General features: G+C 41.5%; 1 protein-coding gene across 1 annotated transcript in view; it reads left to right on the top strand.

Annotated features, from left to right (window-relative positions):
* Positions 1-482: 482 nt before the first annotated feature.
* Positions 483-11,072, top strand: part of PTPN14 (protein tyrosine phosphatase non-receptor type 14) — a 78,848-nt gene continuing 68,258 nt past the window's right edge. The window contains exon 1 of the mRNA XM_075200974.1: positions 483-829. The gene's annotated coding sequence lies outside the window, so the exon portion shown is untranslated. The remainder of the gene's footprint in view (positions 830-11,072) is intronic.

Below are 11,072 nucleotides of genomic sequence, written 5' to 3'. Positions count from 1 at the left end.
ACCTAGGGTACAGAATGGTCTTTGCAAGATCATACCGGCAAACATGAAGCATTTTTGTTTTGAAAATATATAATTCTTAAGCTTTTTGTTTTTACAACAATGAGTGATACAGGTGGCCTGTAGTCACCCCCCCGCTTCCAAAAAAAAAGCTGTTTGCTCTTTGAAACAGAGGTCTACATAAACCTATTCAGACAACCTTAAATGCAATTTCCTGTAAATGTCTTTCAGGTTATATTTTCAGTGATTTCTTGCTCTACCTCTGTTCTCCAGGAGGGGGTTTCTCTATATCCCCCATTCCCTTTGATTAATAAAAAAAAGCAAGTAACATCCCCACTGGCTCCACATTCCTGGGATTCCAGCACTGTGATGTCAGGAGGAAGGAGTAGCAGTGTGTCCATCTAATGCGTTTAACACCAAGACACATTCACCCCAGACACACCCTCTCCTCCTCCTCCTCCTCCTCTCCGGCCGGCAGCCCTGACTCACAAGCCCAGGTTTTTGTGCAGGTTCCTCCTCCTTTTTTCCCTTTTCCTCTCCTACAGCAGAGTTTCCAGCCAAACTTTCCCAGCGTCTGATGCAGCACAGAGGGTCCTTCTTCCAGCGACGCATAGCCAGAGATCTGATCCTGCAGCCGGAGCTGATGCTTTGCTGATCGCCTGATTGCTGGGAGGAGGAGGAGCGGGTACTCCCACGTTTAGAGGGTTATTGCTTGTGTGCTGGAGGAGATTTGATTGCAAAGTGCAGGATCTCGTGTTTTTTTTTTTGGATGTACCCACTGGTGCGTTATTTGGAGCTGAAGAGGGCACTTTTGCGCATTGGACTCATGCAGGTAAGTGCAGAGAGGGTGCAGGGACAGTCACCCCAATTACTCCCGTTTAGAGTATGATCTAGAGTTCCAGAAACTATCCATGTGTCAGGGGCAGTTGTTTCATGTACCTGTTAGTATGTGCTGAATTGTTAGTGCAGCTCATTTCATTTGCTTTGTGACTTATTTTTAATGAAACCTTTGCATGGATACATTGATTTTATTGTAACCCTTTTGTGTTATGACTGGGGTGGAAACAGTTCTAGAGATGTGATTTTATTTTTTTTCCCCTGGAACCAGACTGAAGCTGGCAGGCAGTGAAGAGGTTAAGCCCCAGACTGTGTTTGTCGCCTGGTGCAGAGAGCTGTGCTGCAACATGTCTGTTGCTTGCATCCCATGATGTGCTCTCTCTGTACATTGTGTGTGTTTACACTGCCATCTGGGGGACCCGCCTACTGGTTCCAAGGATTTACCTTGTCCTTTGTTAGTAGCAGTCAAGTCTGCACTGGCCAGCCTCTCTAGACCCACTCATCCATCCTCCATCTGGATAAAACATGCTCTGCGTTTTCCCTGCGTTACTGCTTCTATATACTACATGGAGAGCAAAGCAACAACGTATGTATTACAAGGGTACCTTGAAGTCTAGAACCATTGCAGTTTATTTAATCTGGTGGGTTTCAAAAGTTTTCAATTGTTCTGTTATGTACCATGAAGCTCAGTGTCTGAAGTATCCGTGAGGAGCAGACACTGTAGATCTATTTCATCATCATCATTTATTTATATAGCGCCACTGATTCCGCAGCGCTGTACAGAGAACTCGGATCACATCAGTCCCTGCCCCATTGGAGCTTACAATCTAAATTCCCTAACACACACACACACAGACAATGACACAGACAGACAGACTAGGGTCAATTTTTTTGTAGCAGCCAATTACCCTACTAGTATGTTTTTGGAGTGTGGGAGGAAACCGGAGCACCCGGAAGAAACCCACGCAAGAACATGGAGAACATACAAACTCCACACAGATAAGGCCATGGTCTGGAATCAAACTCATGACCCCAGCGCTGTGAGGCAGAAGTGCTAACCACTGAGCCACCGTGATGTATCTCTGGATTCTTTATGCGCAACTCTGTACCCCAGGCTTTAGTGGGGTGCAACATTACGAGTGCCAGATAATACTGAATGTCCTAAGACCTCACTTGTGTTGCAGCTTGTAGTGAGTGTGATAGAAACTCCACAATCCGGATGCATTGTGCAAAATATGTAGTGGTACCAGTGGATGCTTATGGTTTGCTTGTTGTGATTGTTTATAATTATGCTATGTAGTTTTTTGGCAGCTGCCAATAGCAATGTATCAAAAAAACATATATTGCATGTATTTATATAAAATGATGTGGTAGAGGACTGCAATCCAGGTTTATCTGAAATATGGCTGTTTTTGTGAATGGAAACAAGAGTACACTCCTAACCACAAGATGCATAATCAGAACAATATTGTCCAAACAATAGATATGTATTTAGTTAGGGCGCAGTGCGGTAAATGATAGGTGTTCTGTACTTTGCTACTTATAGTCAGAACCCGATTAACAAATAGCATTCTATATATCTTACAACGCCCACAGACTGCGCCGTGCAAACCTATATTTAAAATACAACAATAAAAAGTCAACTTTTTATAAAAATAACCTTGCAATGTAAACATGAAACAAATTACTGAATGTAAATACAGAGTTTAATTACTTGTTTGGCACCTTCACTGGCACAGAAGAATAAATATGGGCTTGTGATTATTGGTTGGATAGAAAAAGCTGCAAGCTTGAGCTTCAATGTATAATTGATACGACTAAAAAATAAAATATGAATGATACTTAACAGAATAACTGTATAATGTAGCAGGAGGTGTAGTGCATTTGATTACCTTTTTTTTGGTCAAAATATCACTATGTTTTAATATACTAGAAGTTGCTTACGTAGTGTTGCCATGTGAAGTAAAATCCATCCCTCTAACTAGTTGAACAAATACCTATCCCTGGCGCTCTCTCGCTCACTATTTTCTCCAGGCCTCTGAGCCTGGAGTAATTTGGCCGACTCTGTGTTTGATTTCAGATGTTCCCAGTCTTGTTCAGCCACTTGAGTGCTGAATATTAGATACTGGAGAGTAGAGTTTACAGTTGGTGATAATATATATTTTTTGAGAGAATGCTACTGTTAGGTTTGTTTTTAAATGCTTTATATATAAAAATCTGGTGCTTCAGACTTGCTTTGTGGTAAAAACAGATAAAGAATCACTTGGCAGGGGATTAAAAATATATCTTTTTGAGTGGCCTCCAAGTTATGCCAGACAATTTTACATTCCATTGTAAACTTGTCATTTACCATTGAGTGCAAGTAAGTCAGACTTTGATTTATATATATATAATATATATTTATTGTGCATTACATTGCGGCCAATGTCGGAAGCGTAACTGTTGATAAAGTTGTGTTTGTCGCTGCTTGGGAGGCAGTAAGAGGGTTTACTCTGCCGTTGGAAGGTGGCCGGCAGCTATGTTGTGCGCTGTATTACCGCTAGCACAATGCAGATGCACCGTGATTCTGGTGCACAGGAAAATAAAACCCAAAAATATTTCCAAGTACAAAAAAAAAATAGGATTATCCTGGAAAAGCTGGGACAGGCAAGTTCCTGACCCACGTGTGCCCTGCTGGTTCCACCTGCTGCCTTTTGGCTCAGTTCTTCCATCTCACACCGCACCCAGTGTGTCTGGCATCGCTGCCTTTTTAACAAGAAAGTTATTACATTTTTATGATATTACCCAGGTATGTTAATCGTGCCAGGGTTGGTGAGGAGAGGTGATCATTGCTTTTACAAACACTCAGGAGACTCTGTCATACCTCACTTGTGGTATTTTTTTGTGCCTTTTCTCTGGAAAATCTAATAAAAAACTTTTATTGCGTTAAAAAAAAAAAAAACACACAGGAGGAAAAGTTAAATATTTAATTTTTATTTATTGCACAACTTCTGTGTGTATATATATTTATAGTTAGTGTGTGTGTGTGTGTGTGTGTGTGTGTTTTCTTTGGGAATTTTCTGTTTTCTTTAAACATCTTTTAAAAAAACAAACAAACATTCATCATCACCAGTTATTTATATAGCGCCACTAATTCCGCAGCGCTGTACAGAAAACTCACTCACATCGGTCCCTGCCCTATTGGAGCTTACAGTCTAAATTCCCTAACACACAGAGAGAGAGAGAGAGAGAGAGAGAGAACTAGGGTCAATTTAATAGCAGCCATTTAACCTACTAGTATTTTTTGGGGAATGTGTGAGGAAACTGGAGCACCAGGAGGAAACCCACGCAAACACTGGGAGAACGTACAAACTCCACACAGATAAGGCCACGGTCGGAAATCGAACTCATGACCCCAGTGCTGTAAGGCAGAAGTGCTAACTACTAAGCCACCGTGCAGCCATTAAAACAATTTGCTTTTCCTAAGTCAAACTATAGGTCCAAGAGATTGCTAAACAATTTTTACTATGCAGAGAAGTATAGAAAGAATAAAAGACGCAGTTTCAAGACTAACCTCTAAGCAGCTTCGTACCAGAAACACTTTTGAGGAGGAGAATGTAGAAGTTTTAAAGACCTTTTAATATTGTTTGCTTGGTTCTTGGTTATTTAGTTAATTCTACAAAATAACTAGAATCTGATTGGTTGCTATAGGCAACATCTCCACTTTTTCAAACCCGCAGTTTAGTAAATATACCCCTTAGACTGAATTGGCCTGGGCTTGGTAGATTGGTAAGGTTGGTCCCCATTGAATAACACCCCTTCTTTCCTGCCCACGTCCAACTCTGGCTCCAGAGTTGTTTATCGCATTTTGGAGAATTTGCATACGCTCTGTCTATGGTCCCCTACCCAATGGCGGTTTTTAAATGTCTTTTGCATGTGTTCTTAATTCGCCATACCAGTTGGTGTTTTGCATTGGGGTAGTGTAAAATAAGAAAGTTCAGGACAACTGTAGGTCATTAAACTTTAATCACCTGGTCATGTTGCATTTCAAATTTTAATTGGCTACTTTTTCTGATGAAAATTTTCCACTGAAAACAACCAGATCATCGGTCAGTTGAGTAATCTACATGTGATTGTATTAGATGGATCGTCGCCTATACAGTTCCCTTCTTTACAGATTCAATAAATTATCAGATTGGGTTGTGTTGTGCGTAGGCAGAGTTAGCGAACTTTGTACAGTTTGGTTATGCATAGACCAAACATTGACAGAGCATTTTATGTCAACGTGGATCTTGTGTTGGACCCACTAAAATACATTGTTCTTCCTCTTACAGCTGACTATAGGGCACAGGTAGGTAGACGTTGTTGAAGTCCTACGATTCCCAGCACACCCTGCCGGTATTTAGTATGCTGGTATCCCTAGGGCATGCTGGGAGATGTAGTTTCTCAACAGCTGGAGAGGGAGAGATTGGCAGTCCGGTAGTAAGGAAATAGGCCCAGAGAATTCATAATATGATTTTAATAACTTCTCATTTTTTTTTATTTATTTATTTTTAAACCCTAAGCGTTTTTGTTTTATACACCTGGCCGGGCGGGATGCTGCAGCTTCTGCCGAAATTCCACTTCTTAGAGTCATAGCCTCTCACAAGAGGTTTTAAGTGCAACCTTCAGAACTGCTTGATTTTGGGTGCCGTAAAAGGTTTGATAGGCTGCGCAGGGCCAAAATTCTTGGAAATGACTGATAATCCGCAGGTGTGACGGTTTAAATAACTTTTCAAATGAACGACATACCTGTTATTGATGCAGATCTCTCCAAAATATTTCATTTGTTGTAAGCATAATTATTTCTTTCAATTTTTTTTAAAAGATTTGTGCAGAATCTTAAATATGTCAAATATTCATTTTTTATTTTTATTTTTTTTTCGCATTCTCAAACAAGCACTTTGTGAACCTGCATATTTTAACCTTGGGAACTCTGAGTTTTCTACGCTGACTTCCTGTATCGCATCCGTGGCTGCTCTTTAAATGCTGCAGTGTAGTCTGTTACTGCTCATGTGACAGAAATTTGTTTCTGCCTAACAGAGGCTACCTTTAGGCCTCATAATCAGTGGCGTCCACTGTGATTGTCGCACCGTACTAGCGTTAAAAACCCTAGTGCATGTTAACTGTGTTTTGTTAACTTGCTGGTTTGTATTTGTTTTTGTTTTTGTTTTTTTTGTATTTTCGCGCTTTTTGCTCCATTTAAACCATACCTGCCTATTGTCCTGTAATGTGCGTAAAACTCGCAAATTTCAGGAAGTTCTCCCGTACCACTGGAATAGCAGGCCTGTCTCACAGATACCGCCCACTTCATTAAGCTTCTATGACGCGATTCGCAAGGATGGCCCCCCATGTTCTAAGGGTATATTTACTAAACTGCGGGTTTGAAAAAGTGGAGATGTTGCCTATAGCAACCAATCAGATTCTAGCTGTCGTTTTGTAAAACGTACTAAATAAATAACTAGAATCTGATTGGTTGCTATAGGCAACATCTCCACTTTTTCAAACCCGCAGTTTTGTAAATATACCTTTATGGGGCATATTCAATTAGCCACGTTACTCGCAAAAGTAACGCAGCGCTAAAAGTATTACCCTTATTACGGTAATTCTAATCCGGATTGCAGCTCCCTGAGCTGCAAGCAGCAATCCGGCGTTAAAGGTACTGTAATAATGGTAATTACACGTGCTATTACCGTTATTACAGTAATAGTGCGCAAGTCGCGTTACTTTTGACAGTAACGCAGCCAATTGAATATGCCCCTTGAAGTGTAATAATGTCAATTGGACTGCATTGTGAACAAGCCCACCTGAATTTTCACATGTGTTTTGATTGAGGAAGATGAACAGTTTCTGTCAAAGACTCATGTTAAAGCAGCATTATCGTTCCTAATAGCATATCAGCCGCATATGAATGCTAGTAGAAAATCATTCACTTGCGCTTTTTATTAGTGTGTTGTAGTTGTTGTTGTGTTTTGTTGTTTTTTTTTTGTTTTTGTTTTTTTAACTGTCACTGGGTACAAAGCTTTATAAAAGCTGGTCTGTAAATTAAATAATATTTTTTTTACATTTATTTGCGCTGCTGGTACTTTGGAGAAGGCTTGTACACAATGTCTTTCCAAATAAGGGACATGATCTTCTTTTTTTTTCTTTTTATATTTTCTCTTGGATCAGCTGATTGAAGAGTAAGTTGCACGGAACGTTTTCTGAAAATTTTGATATCTGTTTCCATAAACGTTGTGTTGAGAGCTCCTATTTAGCCGTTTCCTGTACTCCCAGTTTTCATAAGTGTTTTCATATGTGCTCAATACGAGTCATTAGCCTAACGACAAAATGTATTTGGTAGTGAGGGGGGAAAAAAAGCAGCATTTTTTTTCTAAAGCCAACCCAAAAAGTGTATCTGGAAAAAGTCACTGTGAACGTCTGTTTGAGTTCATGTTGTATTAATGTCCGCCATCACTGCGCCAAGCACACGGTTAGCGCTGCGATTTAGAGCACCGACTACTTTGACCTAAGCAGCCGGTAACAGGGAGAGATTAATGGGGAGGAACAAAGAAAGGAATGGGGTGGAATTTTTTTTATTTTTTTTTGAGAGGTAGGTTAAGTCATACTTGCCAACTCTCCCGGAATGTCCGGGAGACTCCCGCATTTTGCGAGAGTCTCCCGAACTCCCGGGCGAGTGTGGCAATCTCCCGAATTCTGCCCACTTCACTAAGAAGTGCCCCACTTCCCCAAACGCTGCGATTCCCGGTGAATCGCGACGTTTAGCCCCGCCCCCGCTGTCAAATGACGCGATTTGCGTCATTACACCGCGGGGGGCGTGGTCAAAATGATGCAATTTCGGCGCCTCGCCCCCCCCGCACGCCCACCTGCTGCAGAGAGTCTCCCGGACACCAACTTAAAAAAGTTGGTAAGTATGGGTTAAGTTCCTATGGACATGGCACTAAATGCTGCTCGACCCCGCTCCTTTATGGTGATTAGCCCTGGAGTCATTGGAATGCATTGTAGTCAGCCTGTTATTGGAAGCATTAAACCAACACAAAGACGGAAGAAATGTCCCTTTAAAAACAACAGCTACATTTCAGTGGCTGTGTAAAAACATCACCAAGCTCATTAATTTTGGTGTGAAATCGGTCAGTAGGAAACTCCTTCTGTACACGGAAATTGCCTATTTTTTTTTTTTTCTTCCTTATTTCTTGACTCAAGGATTCAGTGTAGCCTGTGAGATCTATCAAGTGTTGGAGAAACCTGTGAAGTTTGGAAACTTCTATACAATTAGTTTTCACACTTGTCTGTTAGATCCTTCAACAAGTCTGAAAATGTGTCCGAAACACAGATTGCTGGGATGTGGCCAGCCAAGGAACTCCGACATTACTGAGAATATAAGCTTGCCATACATGCAGTGATTTGGATGCTAGTATAGTAGTTTTAAACCAGATTAGCCACACTTTGCTGTATGTATGGGCATAGAAAGAGAGACGATCAGATGTTGATCCTCATCTGACTGTGTGCCGTTATCAATGGACTATATTAATTGGGCTCAACACAGGCTGAATCTCTGTCCAATCTGGTAACTGAAGTGCGGGTATAGGCAGCTGTACCATGTAGTGTTCCTGAAACTTACAAACATGGTAAGCAGCCACTTCCTATACTAAACTGATATCTGGTTTAAGGCTGGGTACACACTACAGGGTTTTCAGCCGCTTATTGGGACAATCGTGGGATAAACGTTCTGCCCCATGTCGCATTTGTGTGTAAGCTCCAGCAATGAACGATTATCGTTCCAAAGCCCATTGCATCGTTTCCTTAGATTTTTTTAAAATGAACTAAAAGTCTAGTTTAACAATGGAACGATGTCGTTCCAATTCTGCAGTGTGTATGCACTCGGCACCTGCAGTGGCCATAGATCTCTATGGAGTGTGCAGAGTCACCGTCTTTTCAGCCGATGGTTATGACAGATGAAGAGCACAGATCTGAAGGTAAATCATGTAAAACGTGTTTCGTGTGTATACATGAATCGGCTGCTGATCGGGACTTTTTTTCCCAGTCGTTTGTAAAATGTTTAGGGACATTGCATCGGGAGAAATTTTGTACAGTGTGCACCCAGCCGAATTGTAGATGGCATCTGATAGGACACATCCACTGGGTGCTGTGCCAACAACAACAAAATTTGGTTATTGCTATGAGTGCTCTGTGATGCTCCTGTTTTTGGCACATGGAGGAATAAAATGTGCAGGTTGTTTTATTTTTTAAAGCGCAATACATGAGTAGCAATGTGTGTCCTAAAAAGTATCCGTCCAGTGTAGTTTGTACTAGAAATGCTTAGGTTATAGCAACATGGTAAAGAGAGAAGTGCAAAGGAAACCGATTTCGATTGGTTGACTATAGCAACCAATCACAATCTGTTAGTCAGTTTTGTAGTTCAGTTTCGAAGATTGAAGCAAACATTTGACACTTTGGACAAGAGATGAGAAAATAAATTTGGCTGAATCTGGTTTGCACAAAATCATTACATTTAAAAAAAAAAAATGCCCCATGTGGAATCTGACCAATCGCAAAGCTAAAGGTAGCATCACATGACCATGACCATGACCTTATTAAAGTAGCATGTAGTCAGTCTGACACTCCTGGCTTACAAAAGGACAAACTATTCTCTATTCTCTGGGGGGGAATTCAATTGACATCTGGGTGCCGGGATGAATCCACGGAACAGTCCGAGGAGACCTATCACAGTGGAGATTTTTTAAGGTTTTCTTAACCGCTTAAATGCAGAGGACGAGTGGCACTTTAGGGAGTTTGTATAATCTGTGTTTGTCATACTTGCCCGATTCCAGGTAAGTCTCCTGGACTCCAGAGAGAGCAAGTCTTTCTTCTCATCCTGCACACATCCTGGTGAAGTGGGTGGGATGGGGGCCTCCATGACGCTTTTTGTCACGACTCACGCCAGTTTGAGATCAAAATGACATGATACGCGACGGCCCGCCCCCTCAGTACTTACACCTCTTCTCTTCTGGGATCTCACGGAGGGGTGTAAACAGAAGTTGGCACTTATGATTTTGGTCTAAGGAGTGTTTTAGTTGATTTTTATTTTTTTCCCTATAAAGAGGTAGCCTAGGGAGAATGAGCTCAGTGAATAGTTGATTACTCCCCACTCTGTGCCTCTTGTATCAGAAATGTCTCTAGTTCCCTGTGAATTAATAGACTGCATTCTTCTGATCATTGCTATAATACAAGATATTATATTTTTCCAGTAGTCCTGATCAGACTAAGACAGTGGTTCCCAAACTGTGCGCCGGGGATGCCGCAGTGATCTCACAATGGTGCCGCGGCCAGGGCTGGTGGTAAACAAGGCGGGGGACTACTTGGTAATTATTTTGACTTATGGGTACCTTGAAAAAATGATGGAGCCCCTAAGGGTGCCTCGAACTGAGAAAGTTTGGGATCCACTGGTTTAAGATATATATGTGGTTGGTCATAACATGTTGCATTGAAATTGACGTAGCTTGTCTTTTCCATGGCCTTATCTGTGTGGAGTTTGTATGTTCTCCCTGTGTTTGCGTGGGTTTCCTCCGGGTGCTCTGGTTTCCTCCCACACTCTAAAAAAATACTGGTAGGTTAATTGGCTGCTATCCAAAATTGTCCCTAGCCTGTATGTTAGGGAATTTAGACTGTAAGCTCTATTGTGGCAGGGACTGATGTGAGTTCTCTGAACAGCGCTGCGGAATTAGTGGCGCTATATAAATAAATTATGGTGATGATGGATGTTTAATTTGTACATGGAAGGATTAGCTTTAGATTAAGAGACTTAAATGTCTTCTTTATAGACCCGAATCTGCAAATCACAAAAGCAAAGTAGGGTCTTTAGATCCTGGACACTGGTGGATATATATATATATATATCACACATACACACACACACATCTATTATCCACATATGTCATACTTGCCAACTCTCTGCCGAATTCTGGGTGAGTCTCCCGGAGAGTATGACAGTCTCCCGCATCTGCCCACTTCCTAGTGAAGTGGGCAGAATTAAATCCAAAATGTCGCAATTCACCGGGAATCGCGGCATTTGGCCCCGCCACCCACAGTTAAATGACACATTTACATCATTATGTCAAGAGGGCGGGGCAAAAATGACGCAATTTTCAGAGCCCCACCCCCTACACGCCCACCTGTCCCTGGCAGCTCCCGGATAATACTTGCCATAAGTTGGCAAGTAT

The sequence above is a fragment of the Mixophyes fleayi genome, chromosome 3, assembly GCF_038048845.1.
Source record: "Mixophyes fleayi isolate aMixFle1 chromosome 3, aMixFle1.hap1, whole genome shotgun sequence".
NCBI lineage: Eukaryota > Metazoa > Chordata > Amphibia > Anura > Limnodynastidae > Mixophyes > Mixophyes fleayi.
This window is presented reverse-complemented; position numbering and strand designations above follow the sequence as displayed.